This window comes from Etheostoma spectabile, chromosome 18 (assembly GCF_008692095.1).
Source record: "Etheostoma spectabile isolate EspeVRDwgs_2016 chromosome 18, UIUC_Espe_1.0, whole genome shotgun sequence".
NCBI lineage: Eukaryota > Metazoa > Chordata > Actinopteri > Perciformes > Percidae > Etheostoma > Etheostoma spectabile.
The window spans coordinates 13,242,991-13,260,514 of record NC_045750.1 but is presented as its reverse complement, the minus strand read 5'-3'; the positions used below and the strand labels follow the sequence as shown (position 1 = coordinate 13,260,514).

The window sequence follows — 17,524 nt, the reverse complement described above, 5'->3', positions numbered from 1 at the left end:
TATATATATATATATATATGAATACTGTAGATGGTTGCTTGACTAACAAATGCTTTTCTTGCAGCATGGCCTGTCGGCAGTTTGAATCCAGCTCTGCAGTTGATCTTTTAGCTGCTTCATTGAGCTCTTTCTCTTTCTTCTTAATTCGTCTTTGTTGTGAAGGCATACTTAAGCACACAAAACTAGCTTTTTTTTTTTAAATGCAAAGTTTATTACATTAACCAATCGGGACACAACAAAATAAGGCGACTATCACTTTCACTAACATCACATCTGAAAAAAACACATGACCTGATGGCATGATTCAAGAGCCCAGATATGTATGCATCATATTCTAGCGTTGTAGAAAATTGATCATGGTAAATTTCCTGAGGAACATTATCTTCTGCTTACTTTTAAGGAAAAGAGTAAATTGGTTAATTTGTGCAAATGATTAGTAGCCTAATGGTCAGTAAATGTATATTTTTAGGCTGCTTACGCATTCAGTTGGTCCGTGATTGTCTGCCACGCTTTCTCTCGCTGTTTCATTACAGCGGCCATTTTTCTTTTTTTACAAATAATGTGTTTCACGTTATTAAACTTCCACAAGAAGCTGCTGCTCACTCTGTATAAAGTCGGCCTATGCGGACAATGCATATTCTCCATTTTAGCATCAGTAAATCCATTATCAACCTCACGGTCTGTTAAGGAAAGCCATGAACGCACATCTATCAGAATTACTTCAGCCTGACTCAACCTAGTCGCTCCTCCTCAGCCTGGCTTGGCCTTTCGTTAAACGCACCAAGCCAGGCTGCACAAATTAGACTACGTCAAGCCTCGCTTCATTGGTTATCCCAGATTTATAAATTCTGCTTTTGTGAAACATCCCCCAGGTCTGTAAAGTCGGTTGTTTTTTGTCAGCACATCTGGTCCGGTAAGGTACTTGTTAAGCCTGAAGTGACCATCGATTCTGTGATATCTGAGTCTACAGATTTACAAAGAAAACACTATCCTGGTGTGTTTTCTGCCGGTGCTGAAACCCGTGCCATGCCAATGCCTCAAGTTAGGAATGAAGATGGTATTAATGTTTCTGGCTGCTTTGTTACCACTGGGGAGTTAGACCTATCTGTTCCACCTCCGCCGCTTCTGCCTGTTTAAAGTGAACATTGGTGATGTGCCTATGGCCCGTGAACAGCTGGTGGGTGAACCTTTTGATTGAGTTATTGTTGGCTGGGTTGGTCCTCTTCCTCATAGCAAGCCAGGTAATACATTTTTGTTAACTATCGTTTGCAAGAGCACATTTTCCCGAAGCTATACCTATACGTAACATAACTGCTCCTATTGTGGTGAAAGCGTTGGTCAAGTTCTTCTTTTTGTTTGGGTTGCCTAACGTTATTAAAATTTACAAAAGTTCAAACTTCATGTCACTGTACTTGGCTCAGACTCTCAAGCAACTTAAAATAGGTCACATTTACTCGAGTGTGTACCATCCTAAGATGCAGGACGGACTTGAGCGATTTTTATCAGACACTCAAGTCAATGTTAAATGCATACTGCTTGCAGTTTAAACAACACTGGGATGATGGAGTTCATTTGATGCTGTTTACAGCAAGAGACATTCAGGAATCCTCTGGGTTAATTCAGTCATTCTGTGGGTGGCCCGTTGAAGCTGTTAACAGAAGAACGGCTGGGTGAAGCTGAGCCCCAGAATTTGCTGTACTAATGCGTTTTGTTTTTGTTATTTTAAGCTGTGTTGTGTTTGAGTTAGCAAAGGTTAAGAAAGTAGGTTAAGTGACCGTGTCTGATTACAGACAGGAATCATATTTGAATAGGCTATAAAATATTGTAAATGCCAGATAAATCTGACCGGTTTTTGCATTATCTTTAAAAAAAAATGTGACAAAAACGTGATAATTTAGCAGATTTTTATCTGATGCCTTGTCACATGTGTTGTATTGTTGGTGATATATATTTATTTTTCTCTTGTTAAAAATTAAAGTCAGTAGTTTAGGATGGGGGTGTTATGCACTCCCCTTTCTGCTCTCTTTTTCTCCTCTTTTAATCTCAGGTGTTCCTGATTTTTGATTTTCAGTGTGGCCCCGCCCTTCTATATAAGGAAGGCTGGGAGACGGGTCGGGTTGTCTTCGAGATGTTGACGGTCACATTTAAGTTGTTTTTTTGCTGTGGCCATAATAACACAAACGACAGAAAAGTCAGATTAGGCAGATCGTCTAGCTAGCAGTCTGGATTTACCTTGCAGAGATCTGAGCAAAGGTTTACCATAGTCCTCATATATTGACCGGAGTTTAAAATGCCAACACAAAGGAAGCCCAAGGCAATGGATATCCGGCCTAAATGAGTGAAATCCGGCGGATTTTCCGGCAGCAACAGAGCAATCCCTGAAGAATATAGACTAGAATCCAGTGAACCAGAAGGACGTGAAATGTGGAAAATGTCCTGCATGGATCGAAGCTCTCAGTCACAGTGGATCTGTCACTGTTCCCATTTGCTTTTAGACAAATCCATTTGGCATTCACTCAGGAATCATCAGAGCACAGAGATCTTGGGCATTTCATATTATAAAGTTCAATACAACTGGTAATGTACAGTCATAATATAGTCAATAGATGGATGAATTGAATCAAGCCATATCTGTTTGGGTTAAGGGTTTCTTTGCAGATAAAAAGTTGCATACCATCAGACAGACAGCTGTTGATACAGTTTGGGTAATTTTTTACAACCAATAACCTGATGCCCATGGGCAAAAGTCCTTCATATCACCCACCTTCAGTCTTCTAAAAAAGACAGTGTTGCTTGCCTCCTGACTACAAGCCGCAGACAATGACCTCAGTCCTAATGAAGACCGGCCAGTGCCTGGTTTTGTCCTTCGCCAAATGTGTCACACACCCATCATAACTTGATTCCTTTCACTTTGCCTGCACGAGTCAAAATATATCTGAACCAAGGGATCTGAACTGAGGAGGAAATGGTAACTTACCTTGAAAGTGTCTGTGTTTAGTAGCTGAAGTTGCAAAAGAAACACCTCAAGCATCACCCGGACAGGCCATAAAAGATGACCCCTGGGTGTTTTAGCCTCTGGATGACTAAAATTGCTCCAACAGATTGGAAAAGAGACTTATGGCATAGCAGGGAACAGCTCATTCTAGCTGTGTACATAACGTGTTCAAAAAAACTAAGGAAGAAATAAGATCAAGGTTGTCATAAACCACACACTTGTCTAACACTGCACATCCAGTTACCTTTTCCAGAGATGAGGCTAATTATTTGAGCCAGGAGCTCTCACCTTTCTCTGTATTACTTTGCCTGTGTCCGTGCACAGCTCATTATAAAACTATTTTCCCCCTCCCACACATAAGCCTCAGAAAAAAAAATGTCCACAAGCCAAAAAAAAAAATCGGATCCCATTTTTCATTTTATTCCCCAATAACTACATCATGCTACACTGTTCCAGGGCACTTCTAGACACCAGCACCCACCAATATGTCTTCAAAGAGAATCTCTTCTTAGATAAATACCCCTGAGATCAATCACCTGCCATAAAAAGAGAAAATCTAGCCACGTCCACTTTGATCCACAGAACAAGTTCTGAGATCACAAGAAAACTGAATTTTTCAACTGACAATCATCTGGAAGAAGATGTTAGAAAGTGAAGGCAGAGGGAGTTGGATCTAAAACACCCTATTTGTGATTCTCCAAACAAACACAGCTGCTGTCCAGGCATCAATCCAGCCTTAACACTTGCAAAGTACAGTAGGTTCACCATTGCAAAACATGTTGAACCTTCTCCAAACTCTTCCCATATAATTTTAACATCCAATAATTAAATTGATCACCATATTAATTACAGGTATATTTAAATGCAATTTTACAAGTTACAGATCACAGTTAAGCATATTGAAGTGTGTGGTTTTCAGCTGTATCAGACCGGAAATCAGCTTGTTTTTCTTGAAGGTGCTCTAAGGCTACATTTGTCACTTAGAGCATCTCCTCACTATCTGCGAGCTGCCTGTCCCCAGAACACACTGTAAAAAAAAAAAAAAGTGGTCTCTGTAGACAGCCCAGGGTCTACAAATGTCAACAAAAACAAACTGTGCCAACCTGCACCACGAGGCATACACAAAACAATCCAGCCAATAACCAACAAGTGGGATTTGGGGATGGGGGTTGTGGGGCTTAGTGCGCGGAAGCACAGAAGGGAGGCACGGGGGATGGGATGAGGAGGAGGGAGGGGCAAGCTAGTCTTGTTTTGTTTGAAAATACTTCTAACGTCAACAAGAAGTGACGTCACCCAACATCGCTTGGAGCACCTTTTAACATAAATTTCGTCCCTTTTTTTTTTTTTACAATATTCCTTGCTGCTGTGACATTGTGAATTTCCCCGATATGGGATTAATAAAGAATATGGAATCTTGAATATCACATGGTATGCTTGTATTAGTGCCTGCATCAATAGACCATGCAGAAACATGACTCCATGACTCCAAATTACAACCAGAATGTTTTTTTTTTTTTTTTTTAAACAACCATTCTGGTACAACCTCAATTTTTTTGTTGTTGTACTGCACATTGCTGCAGCTCCTCTTTTTACCCTGTGTTTTGAGATCTCTGTTTTAGCTATAGAGTGAGGCATGTCACTTCTATCCCATCTTTGTTGGGAGTTGCACATGCGCAGTGGCTAGATACTGCGCAGTAAGCTACCAGTTAGAAGCTAGCATTGCTAGCGGTTAGCCACCTCATTCTCAATAGAGAATGAACAAACAAAAACAATACAAATACACAAAGCAATACAAACATCAAAACAATACACAGATTCACCCTAATCTACAAAATAGATTGTATAGAACTACGTACATGTCCCTCGTCTGCAAGTATTCCACACAAAGTTGGAAGTGTGCTAATCCTGCCTTGTACTGACCGAAGTTGGAGAAACAGCTAGCTGTGGTATTAGCTAAAGTGGTTAGCACACACAAAATGTTTCGGATGTTGACGTAGACGGCCCTGCCGATTCTGACCAGCTCACCCGGAGACTGAAGGCAGGATACATTCAGAAACCCATATCTCACTTAAAACTCTCACTTTTTTTTCAAGTTTGAAAGCATTTGGAAGCACCAAAGACACAAAATAACACACCAAATCGCAGAAAAAGTTTTTTTTTTTTCTTCATAATATAGGCACTTTAATAGGTGTTTTATAGAATCGTTTGTTGTGTTATTTTATGAAGTCTTTCTGTCCTTTGTCTTCCACAGTCTCCTTCAGCTAGCGACATGTGCTCTTTAGGTGAAAGCAACCTTCTCCAACCTCGCAATCATCCCACACACCTGTGACTGTCCAGGTGAAATCAGCACTAGGGCTGGGACGATTACAGCATAACCGCAATACCATGTCATAAACATTGTGTTTAATGACATGGATTCTAATGACAAAAACAAAAGTTATCAAAAGATGGAACAAATTTAACGGGTTGGGGAGGGCAACGTTCCATGACACATAACAACATACATGGTAGGGAAGGCAAAGATATTTCTCCGTTCTTAGCTGTGGTAGACACATTAACGTTAACGCTGCTGTTGTTTTAACATTGCACATTAGCCTAGCAGCTAGCGGTGTGTCTTTCTGTTTATAACTTACACGTTTCGTAGCCGAAAACAGAGCAGCTTCTATTGGTAAAGAGAGCAACAACTTAGCGAACTGCTGAGTTGCCCTCTCTGCTCAGCTGCTAGACGCGCTGCAACATTGTCTAGGCTAAGGTTTAAGCCAATGTTTTTTCGGGGGTAAAGCCTTTCATTTTACCGGCAGTATTGATAATAGATTAAGCCACCTTGTGTTGAGAAGTTCTACCTTTTTGTTTTATTGTTCACTTTTAACACACTTAACTACATCTACTTTGCTATCTCTTGTTCCTCTCTCTTTTCCTCACAGCGCCACTCATACACGTTACCGCTTGCTCTCCTTGCGCGACTACTTGGGTACTGACGCCACTCATTTAAGGCACCCTGCCATTCTCGCTTATATTTTTCCGTGCTTTATATACCCGTACATAAAATTATATTTTACTTTTCTAATTTTCAGTTTTTTTGTTTCAAGGCTGGGTGTCGTGATCAAGATGGCGCCAGTGTGACCGGCCCGCTGTCTGTCTCCACTGTGTGTGTGTGTGTGTGTGTGTGTGTGTTTAAATGCTCTTTTTGTCACTTGTTGCGCAAAATGTTAACCCTGCTGCTGGTGTATGATCGGCAGCCACTAATGGATACTAAACTCTCTGCCAAAGACCTAGTAAAGTCAGAGTATGGATATGAAACTTTGCCGTCACTTCTATCGGGGGATCCCATCCTACCTGTGCCGACCCACAGCCCTACTTCCCCGGCGGAAACTCTACCACCGGAGGGGTAAAAGCAGCGGACGGCTGGTGAGGATTAAGGCCCTCCTCAACACAACTTCCCGGAGTAAATACCGTGTAGTCCCATTGCCTCTCCACCTTGCAGCGATTGCGGGACCTGCCGACGCCTGGTTGGATCCTATTGTCGGTCTGGTTGGGTGTGTTACAGCCCCGCGGCCCTTGCTCTCCTTGTCCCTGTTGGCGCGGGGTGAATTTGCTGAACCTGCAGCCTCTGTATCGGGTTCCTGGGCAGTCAATGTCACCGGCTCCTGCCAGGTTCGGCCTGGTTAATGCTAGATTGCTAGAGAAAAAAACTTTAATCTTAAATGATTTATTCACGTCCCGTGGCTTGGATATCTTTTTTATGATTGAGACTTAGATGACTGTTCGAGAGTCTAGTGCTTTCTCTGAATTATTGCGGCATGACTGTTGATTTTAACTCCCCGTGGATATTGGGCCGAGGAGGAGGAATAGCGACTGTCTACAAGAATGACTATAAATGTAAACAGTTATTGCTAGAATCCACGCACACAAGCTTTGAACTCATCTCATTCGAGCTGGGTTGCTCTCACACAGTGCTGTGTGCAGTGGTCCATCGGCCTCCCAAACATAATAAGGATTTTATAAATCACTTTGCCGGTCTTTTGTTTGAAATCATGCCGAAATATGACCGTGTCCTTATTGTTGGAGATTTTAATATCCATGTGTGCTGTCCTGACAACCCAATGGAAAAAGATGTCTTACATCTTATTGACTCTTTTAATCTTGTGCAATATGTGTCTGGGCCCACACTGGAACGCAGGCACACGCTTGACCTTGTTTTGTCCTTTGGTTTGCCTGTTATTAACTTAGGGATCTGTGATGCAGTGTTTTCTGACCACATGCCTGTGTTATTTGAGTCCGTTCTTGCCTGTAATACGTTTTAAACCTCCCGCTGCTGCTAGGCGCTGTCAGATAATTAAGCCTTCCACTGCTGTTCAGTTCTCATCTGTCATCAGTCAGAATAGTGCCATACCAGACTCTTTGGCGATCCAGAGGAGCTCAGCTCATGGCTTAACTCCACTTGTCAAATGGCTATAGACACGTAAAGCAAAAGTGGAGCCCTGGCTTAATGACACAGTTCGTGCTGTCAGATATGAGTGCCACAAAGCTGAGCACAAATGGAAGAAGGACACACTGCATGTGTTGTTTCAAATAGTACGAGATTGCTGGCAATACCTATCTGAAATTATTCTGTATAACTCTTACAACCCTTGTATGTTTTTTAAAACTATTGACTCTGTTCTTAATGGCCAGCCAACAGCCTGTGTTGACGCCTCTCACGCTGTGTGTGTGAACAATTTCTTCACCTTTTTGCTGAGAGGTTCACTTCTGTCAGGGCTAAGATGTTACCTTCTACTTATGATTCCTCAATCTCTGTTGTGTCTACTGTGCTGTTTTTGGAAAACTTTGAACCTGTCTTAGTCTGTACAACACAAGAGTGTTGGTCATTTGAAGCCCTCAGGTTCTCCAAGTTACACTGTCCCTCCTTGACTTTTTAACTTTTTCCTACTGTATGTCCATCTGTTCTTGCAGTTGTTGATAGTAGCCTTTCCTCAAGTGTGGTCCCTGGGAATGTTAAACATACAGTAGTCCAACTTCTAATTAAAAAACCTGGACTCGATCTTGAAGATCTAGCAAATTTTAGGCCTATATCTTAACTACCTTTCCTAGCTAAAATGCTTGAAAAGTTGGTTTACATTCAACAAATGGCCTTTTTGGAAGAACAAAACACTCTTGAAGTTTTCCAATCCGGTTTTAAAACTCCGGACCGCTCTTTTAAAAGTATTTAATAATATATTTTTAGATACAGACTCTGGTGATTGTGTTGTTTTGATGCTTCTTCATCTAACTTCTGCATTTGACGTGGTGGACCATGAAAAGCATGATTTCTTGTTTTGAACACTGACTGGGTGGGCATCGAGGACATAGCTCTCAGCTGGTTAAGGTCTTATTTGGAAGGCCGCACTTTCTGTGTCAGCTGTGGTGACTTGTTGTCCTTCTCTGCTTCTCTCTCTATCTGCTCCTGCTTGGTTCCATACTTATATAACATGGCATTCTATTCCACTGCTATGCTGACAACAGCCAGATGTATTTGTTCCTTAAAAAGAGCATCTCTCTCAGACCACTGCTCAAATGCCTTGTTGACATAAAGGCCTGGATGGCTTCTAACTTTTTTAAGTTTGAATGAAACAATAACGGAAGTGGTTGTTTTCTGTGCCCACAATTGGACCCCCCTTGTCAACCTGGGTCCCTTGGCTCAATTTGTCAAGCCAACCGTTACCAATTTAGGTGTTAAAATTGATTCCAATATTAAGCTTGACAAACAGATTGGGGCAGGGGTTAAAGCAGGCTTTTTCCAACTACGATGTGGATTTAGAAGCTGATGATTTGCTATTATTCTAAATATAACCTCCAGTATTTAAAAAAATAAAGGTCTGATCACAAAAACGATATAAATCAAGAAGAATAAGGACGATTTACTGAGATACATTTTTAACGCACCTGCTTGTGGGCTCCACAGAGCACAACCTTTGTCCTCTTTGATTTACTCATTGCGTCAAAAACCTGCTATTGAGTCATTGTCTGGCTCCCTTAGACTAAACTGGGTCCAGGATCCTCTGGCCGACTCTTAACTTGTACGCCTCACTGTTGGACAAAGCAGGTGTGTGAATCACCACACAGATCTCTGATTTGCTGCATCAGCTGTCTGTCTGTTTTGCCTTTTTGCTCTTCTGGCAATATAGTGTAAACTCTTCATGTTTGGATTTTAGTGTGTTAAAATAAAAAAAAAAAAATCCATTCCTCTGGAAATGATCCATTGGCAAGAATAGGTCAACTGTGAATGTGATCATTGAAAGTGAAAAAGGAAGTTACATCAGCCCTCCAATAAGCCAGATTAGTGAGTTATGATCAGTCATAGTCTTAAGTCTTCCACAAAGCCCAATGAATGTGACGCAACAGCAAGAGCAGGTTTTGGCATAGTTAAGTCAACTACCAAACCCACCGCCTCACCAGCCTTGGTGTTACTCTGACAATTTATACAAAAACACATATTCCTAACACATTTAGCCTTTAGCTAGCTAGCATGCACATTCTTTGTCACTTACAGCTTTAAACTGAGTATTTTGGTCTTGTGGGTAAGAGTGCAAGTGTGCCTGCATGCATGCATGCTTGTATAAGTTCACCACTAAATACAAAATATAAGCTTACAGGGTCTAACGGGCTCCTGGCAGCTAAAAGGATGTTAAATTCCCCTTTATCCCAGTTTACTCTCTGCCTCAGTGCAGGGGAAGGTACTGAGTTATTATCATATAACACCACAAAGAAATTAGCCCTGGCTTTTGTCTTGGCCCTTTTGTGCTCCTTTTTAAAATGTCAGTCACAGAAAAATGCAAAGTGATGCAACAGATATCCTTCTTAGAGAAATACAGGCTAATGATGCATCGCATCCTGTGTAGTTGGATGTTGGGGGCTTTCCATTCACTCATTGTTTGGAGCAAAACTAAAGTTAATCACAAGCTAAAATGAATCTTTAATAATCAGAAAATAGCAAAAGGATACGGTAGAGAACAAAGTTAACGTAACTGCTCTATCCTTATTTCTATCAGAATAAAAAAGTAATATTGAAATGGTTAAAATACAGTATAAAATATTAACTATGTGAAACACTGTGATTTCTAAATATACAAAAAAAAAATGAAAAAGGAAAGAAAGCAGATATGTAAGTTTTCAAATAGCCACTTTCTCTCTTAATACATTTTTTTTTAAACATTTAAAAATGGGCCTGTTTGCTGTGTTAGGAATATGTGTTTTTGTATAAATTCTCAGAGTAAATCCAAGGCTGTTGAGGCGGTGGGTCCGGTAGTTGACTTAACCAAGCCAAAACCAGTTTTTGCTGTTGCTTCACATTCATTGGGCTTTGTGGAATAGGAAACACATTACTATTATATTGAAGCTTCTGGTTAGAGTTATACCGAGTTCAAGTTCAGGTCATTTATTTGCCATTCCAACTATAAAATCTACATTTGAAAAGAATTTGTATTCCAGGGCCAGAGTATAAATTATAAGTACAGTATGGTTATCACGCTAAATATGAAAAATACTATCATGACACAATTTAAAGCACCCCGACAGGTTTTCTGAGCTTGTTATATGAACAAATTCATACACTTCGTGTTTGTTGGCACAAGTGTTAAATCCTTCCTGTGACTCCATTTCCTACAGTTTTTGGCCACCATTGCTCTCTTGAGATGACGTAAAATGCTTTGCTGGTTTAAAACTAATATTGTTGTATGGGATTTGCAAGGAAATTAGGGTTTTGCTTGAAGCCTAAAGGGCCCTTCGGCAAACTGTTCCCAGTGAAAAGTGATCTGATGAGGTTCCGATCAACTTTACAATGAACCCCTTCTTTGTTTGTTTTTTGTTAAAGAATAGATTTCTAGTTTATAAAGAGACCTATAAGAATGTTTCTCTTGATTAAAATGGCATCGTAAATCAGAATTGATTTTTAACCAAATTCTATGCTGAACATGTCGCCAAAATCAAAGGGAATATAGATACTGTACGTGGTGTCAGCGTTCAGAATCACTAGGGGTTATATTGCTAAAACCAAGCATTATGGAGGGGCTGCTACTTTACTACTTTACTTGAGTCCTGGTGTCTGTTTTTGCAACAGCACAAGAAAAACACAGTGCTGCCACGATCTCTCACTCTACTCTCCACATCAATCCCCAGTGTGGACTGCTGAAGCCTTTTTCTCCCCATATGACTCTTATTAGTTTGATATGAAAACACGGCTTCATCTTTATTCTCATGGTCGAGAGCCATTCTCACACTGTGATTTTCAACTTCCCATCTGTAGTCAGTCCACAAAAATACCTATTTGCTTTGGATGTACAGTAGAGAGTTTTTTAGCACAACCCTGAAGTTCAAATAACGTTTGATAGTTACAGTGTGACTCCTGGATTAGATTTTTGCCTTTCATTGCAACAGTAAATGGATATGGAGATAACTAACATGCAAACCATTGCCCTTTTGTTCTGGGTCAATATTCAAATTACATTGTTATCGATGAAGAAATTCCATTATGCATTTGTGTCTCATAGTACCGCCTTTAAACTGCAGTTCTTTTGAAGTCTTTGTTGTATTGGGAGCTGCTCAAGGAGCCATTGGGAGGGCGGTTTCTGTATAAGGTGTCCTTGCACTGTCAACACTTTAAGAAATCAAAGCCTCCTCAACCCTTCCTGTGTGAAAACGCCCGAATGTTTTCAATTTCCCAGTAAGTGTTAGACTTTTGACTCTTTTTCACAATACTTTTCGCACTAAAAAAACCCTAATGTAGAAGTCTCATGCGGTATGTTTAAGCCTGCGGAGCTGCTGACATGTGCACCAGTTTAAGCTTTCACAGCTAACGTCATCACTGGTAATTTTTAAGCAGCAGGGGTGAAAGACCACCGTGGTCAGCATCTCTGTGGTGTGTTATCTATTTGTTGTTGAAAATACATAAAATTATTAAGGACAGCAAAATGTTTTTCTTGTAATATTTAAAAAGAAAAAGCGGTTGCTTGTTAAAGGAGTTTTTGTGTTGGTTTTAGTTTGTATGGATGAATGCTGAGTTTAAATCCAGGTTTTAATGTATACTTTATTTATACTTTGTTAATCCCACAAGGGGAAATTAAAATGTACACTCTGTTGTTATTACACACAGGCCTGAATTACATACACATGCTCAGTACCTATACATGCACTATATGAAGACATGTCAGAGTGAGGGGGCTGCCCATAGAAAAGCCCCCCGAGCAGTTGGGGGTTTGGTGCTTTGCTCAAGAGCACCTTGGCAGTGCCCAGCAGGTGAACTGGCACCTCTCCAGCTACCAGTCCACCACCATACTTTGGTCTGTACGTGGACTTGAATCTGCAAACCTCCGGTTCCAAACCCAACTCCATATGGACTTAGCTACTTTCCTTTGTGATGAAGTTTTTCTTTTTGGTATATACTTTGGTTTAACCTCTTTAATGTTTCCTCACCCTACAGGATCTGGAGTGAAATTCCTCTAGGTTTTTTTGCTTCCAGCTAGCAGTTCGTGTTTTCGTCCTCAGCTTGTTGTGATCCATTTTGTTAATCTGTGCGCATTCACAAGCGTTTAAATAGCTTGTTATTCACAATAGGCCTACCTGTGATCATCACGGGGGTTGGGGATAGGGCAATTTTTTTGAGTGTTACATAGAGAATATGCACCAAACAAGCCACTTCAAAATTTTGAAAGTTTTCACTTTGAAAGTTTTCATGGATACAAAAGTTGGGTGATCTCTTTCTGTATGATTATTAAGAACAATATTTGCGCATTCTTTCGAAAAACAAATCTGTAAATGTATTGTAGATGTTTAGTAAAGTAAAAAGAATGTCCACCTTCAAGTTGCACTCAATTTACTCTGGAATTGTTTCTGCACAAGCATTCTGTCATCTGTATTTATCTATTAATCTGAGCTTTAAATGGTCCCAAAAATAGAAAGTATGTCTCTAATAAATGTTATCACAAATAATTTTATTTACAAATTTCTCAGGGAATAATGAAACACACAGCTTTAGTGATGGTAGCCAGCTTAATTGTGTGTTCTTTTGTGCACATGCACATTTCAAGAGCCAGTGAAACGTCTGAATCTCGTGGTTTTGCCTCATGCAGACTCAACTTATTAGCTTAGCATGAATGGTGTGATCTCCCCACATCTACTACACACTTTAATTTGAAACCGGCAGCTTCACAAGGACCACATGGCCGTGTGACTGCTGTGCGATATGTTTTAAGGCTGAAGCTGACCATTTGAAGTTTCTTGTATATCTGTAACAGATGGGGCCGTGCCAGGCGATGCAGACTTCATGGCTGTCGACTTCACTTGCATGTGATTGGCAAGTCAGACATTTCAGAATGATGGATGTGTTTTCCCTGCTGATGCTTTATTTGACACAACCGTTAAAAAAGACTGAATACAGCCCTATGGTGTCAGGCAGAATCTCTCTGGTGTATATGTTACTTCACTAGACTTCACTTTTGGGAGATAGTATAGAGAATGTAGTCTTTCTTTCTGTTTGTAGGCTGATTATGTCACCTCAATTAAAAGTGGTCAAAGAGAGCAGCAATGAACATATGGAGTCTCTATAATGATTCCAAATTTTGCTGTTCAATTAATTGTCTCAGAAATAATTTATTTATATATATATTTCTTTTTTAAACTAATTAAAGTTTTGAATGAATGCCAGGATACATCTTTTGTTATATATCACTGTTTTGTTTACACAGCCTATGAAGTAAAATACACCCCCTTATTATCATAAAACATTGCGTTTTTTGCTTAAATTTACATAAAATTGACAACGGAACATTAATCCCCATCAATACAAAACAAAGCATTAATTATAAGAAAAAAACCCCGAGTGTGTTCAAATTCTCTGGCTTGAGACGGCTACAGCCCAGTATGTTTGGAGTTGCTATGGCAACAATTGTCAGCTACCGCTAGCATAGCTTTAGCTCAACAGTCCAATAATCCAATTGCAATTTGGCACATCAAAACAAAATCAACACTTACCATCAACGTATCTCTTAGAACCTCAGCAAATGTTAGCAAACAAGTTGGTATGTACAGATTAGAAAAATAAGAGCCCAAATCCCCGGGCAACTACGGTAGAATAATGTAAGGAATTACAGTAACTTTACTGATTGAACAAAGGACACTAGTAGATTAAACACAACAGACAGACTAATTGCATTACTAAAACACGTGTTAAGGTGCTTCGGTGGATTTTTAACGTTCAAATGCCGACTTGACTTGCAACTGTGGGTGGGGGCGTCCTCTGGTACGAATCCATAGGATCATAGCTAACACTGCTGTTAGGTGACACTACGCCGGTATTGGAAACGTGTTTGATGGATGCAAACAAAAGTGTGACCCATCTCATTAAATTAATGGCTCTAATGCTTTAACTGCCATTGAACAAAAAAACGCCACTACATAAAACATTGTTACAGGCCTAATGGATCATGCAAATGAGAAAAAAAGTCAGTGCAAGGAGAAAGGTGATGCTGAAAGGTGACTCCGTGTGTGTGGTCTCCCTGTATCAGATGCCCTGTTGGGAGACATGCATGCACTGTGTTAATATTCAAAAGCCTTGGATGTTTGTTTAAAGTGAGTAATTGATACTTGCCACTGGAAGAATTTCCCCCAATTTGGCACAGAGTGTGAGAACAAGGAGAGTCCAGTTTGCCATGTCTGCCTGCTGTCGGCATGTGTTATGCTACGGGAAATAAGCTGGCCCTGGTCCTCCTGCTTCTCTGGAGTTCACTGCAGTGGCAGCACCAGACCACACATACTGCCACTTCTATGGTTTTTGGGTTGAGGATTCCTACTGTCGCTGCCAAATTGCCTATTATTGAAACTTTCAATAAACAAGCAAAGAAATGTAATGCTTTTGTTTGGTTTGGAACTAGAGTTGAAACACTTTAAAACCTGTTTTTAGGACACCAAAGAATGAACTATTTGAGGGGAGTGCATACATCTCAAATTGAAAATATGAGCTCTTACTGGAAGGCCATGGAAGATTGGTACCATTTCCATGAACGCTCACTAACTAAATTACTTTCTGAATTCATCTTTTGACTTCCACGCTGCTGCTGTTGCTCTCCTGGGACAAAGTGTCTTCCCAAGCTGAGAATTTGTTGATCACTGCTCCATTTAAAGAAACGCTAAAGTGGCCACGGCTTCTTTGATGTCAGCCTCTTTGACACCTTGAAAGGCAAGTGCACTAAAGAGGCTTAGCCACGGCAGGATTCCACCTCAGCTGTTATCTTTGCCAGCATGCCGCTGCCTCAGAAAAGTGAGGATCTTTGCACTTTGTTTTGATTGCCGCTACTTACACCCCCAGCATCTCCTCTCATGTGTAAAATTGTGCTTGAATATCATTTTGATCATTTCATTCTTCTCCTTTCAGCTCCCCTCATTCTTGTGTCAGTACAAAGTGTGGGCGCTAATCCTTTAATGAATGTCTTCTTCTGGGGCTTCACATGGCAGCACATTCCAACCTCGGGACAGTGAACAGCTGGATGAATGCAGCACAAGGTGTGTTTTATTTCATCCCGCATTGTCAGACGTTCATGTTTGCAAAAAACAATTTATCTACGTACCTATCAGGGAGGAGAGCCAAACTGGGATGAATGGAGACACGATGCCTCACAGACAAGCAAACTCAAATTAGTTACTGGACTGACATCAGTTTAGTGACTCATTTCTGATCATAAAAGCTACACTGGAAACTTCCTTTTAGTGTTTTTGCGGATATGGATGACTTTCAAGATGTTAAAAAATGTAATTTGCGAGAGGACAGGCCTTTTATGTGTAGATTTGGTTTGATTAAAGCAGGCAGAGATGGAAAAAAATACCACATTTTACTCAAGTTGAATAATTGTGTTCCCAGTTATATAGACACAAGACCGGAAAAAAATTAACTGCCTAGAACAGTGCTACAGTAAATGTAAATCATTTGTGTAAAATATTGGGAACCCCACTAGCTGACACTTTAGCGACCACAAATTGCAGGGTCAATATGTCCATGTTTGGAACATTTCAATGTATATCTTCTGTTTTAATATGGCCTATCAGCTCAAGGTTTGGGACTGTTAAGTTTTACTCAACAAAGCTTCAGTATCAATATCAGAATGTTACGTTCCAGAAAGTTAAGTTGAAATAAATATTTCACTTAAAATGGCAGATGTCACTGTGCTCACTGTCTTAAAAATATAAGAATATAATCAAATATTCCTTTTAAAAATTATATAAAACAAAGTGTAGTGCACTACCTATAATCCATATTTCCTCTTATAACATCAAACAGTGACTTACTGAGAGCAACTATCCCAAGTCCTGGTGCAATCTTCTCTCCACCATGGCATCCATCCAAGATTTTCATGTTCGTTCCCTACACACAGGTACAAAAACAAACAATAGTTGCCATAACCATCAGGGAGGATGTATTTTTCCACATTCTTCTCATTCTTCTAAACACTGTAACCCTGAAATTAGTGGTCCTCAAGGTAATTTATTCTATGAAAACTAGCTATTACATTTTTATTTCAAGCTCTCTTTCCAACTGTCCAACTCCTGTCTTTATCACCAATTCATACACTATGTGTCCATGACCCACAAATGCTGCTGCTGCTTGACTCTGCAGATTCACACACAAGGATAAAACTGCAATTAATTACATCATCCACACGGACTAAAGAGGCCAGATAATTGTCCCCTCACTGCAAAATTTTAGCGCAATAATAGCTCCCAAGGTAGTGTTAGGGATGCCAAATAACACAATCACAGACTCTTACAGTCTAGAGGGACACACATTTTTGTGTTTGTTCAGTTTCAGTTGTAGATAAGACGGTGGGAAATTCATTGTGCATGTTTGAGGTTAGACATAGAGCAGATTGCTTAAGACAGTTATCCCCAGTGTTTAGTAACACCTTATTAGAAAGACGAGCCTCAGTGCAACGACACACTGAAGACTTTCTGTGGCTCAGAAAAGAACTGAACATGCATGTCAGCAACAGATAATGTAACTTAAAAAACATCTGTAATGAAAGACTTTAGGGTCTTTAGTATGCTTAAAATAAACTAGGTCATACAAGATGTCATCTGACGTTTAAAGAAGCATCTCCGAATGGCAACGCATGCATGTCATGGGGATAATGATCAATACTTTTGGACATTTTTTTCTTGAAGGTGTTCATGGTTTTAATCTGTACTGTGTAAACACTACCGGTCAAAAGTTTGGGGTCACTCACAAATTTCCATTGCACTCCATTGTAGACAGAATACCAGCTGAGATCAGTTGCATTGTTTTTTTAACCAGGGCAGCAGTTTTCAGATTACATTATGTGCTGACATAATTGCAAAAGAGTTCGCCAATGTTTTTCTAGTTAGTTTTTTGAAATGATATCAGATTAGTAAACAGAATGTGCCTTTGGAACATTGGGTGAATGGTTGCGGATAATTGGCAATGTAGATATTGCATTAAAATCAGCCACCCACTCAGATCAGCTGGTATTCTGTCTATAATGGAGAGGA

At 40.1% G+C, this 17,524-nt stretch overlaps 1 long non-coding RNA gene across 1 annotated transcript in view; it reads right to left on the bottom strand.

Moving 5' to 3' along the window:
• Positions 1-4,800: 4,800 nt before the first annotated feature.
• Positions 4,801-17,524, bottom strand: part of LOC116706223 (uncharacterized) — a 22,347-nt gene continuing 9,623 nt past the window's right edge. Inside the window, exon 3 of the long non-coding RNA XR_004336176.1 lies at positions 4,801-4,894. This is a non-coding gene — a long non-coding RNA (uncharacterized LOC116706223). The remainder of the gene's footprint in view (positions 4,895-17,524) is intronic.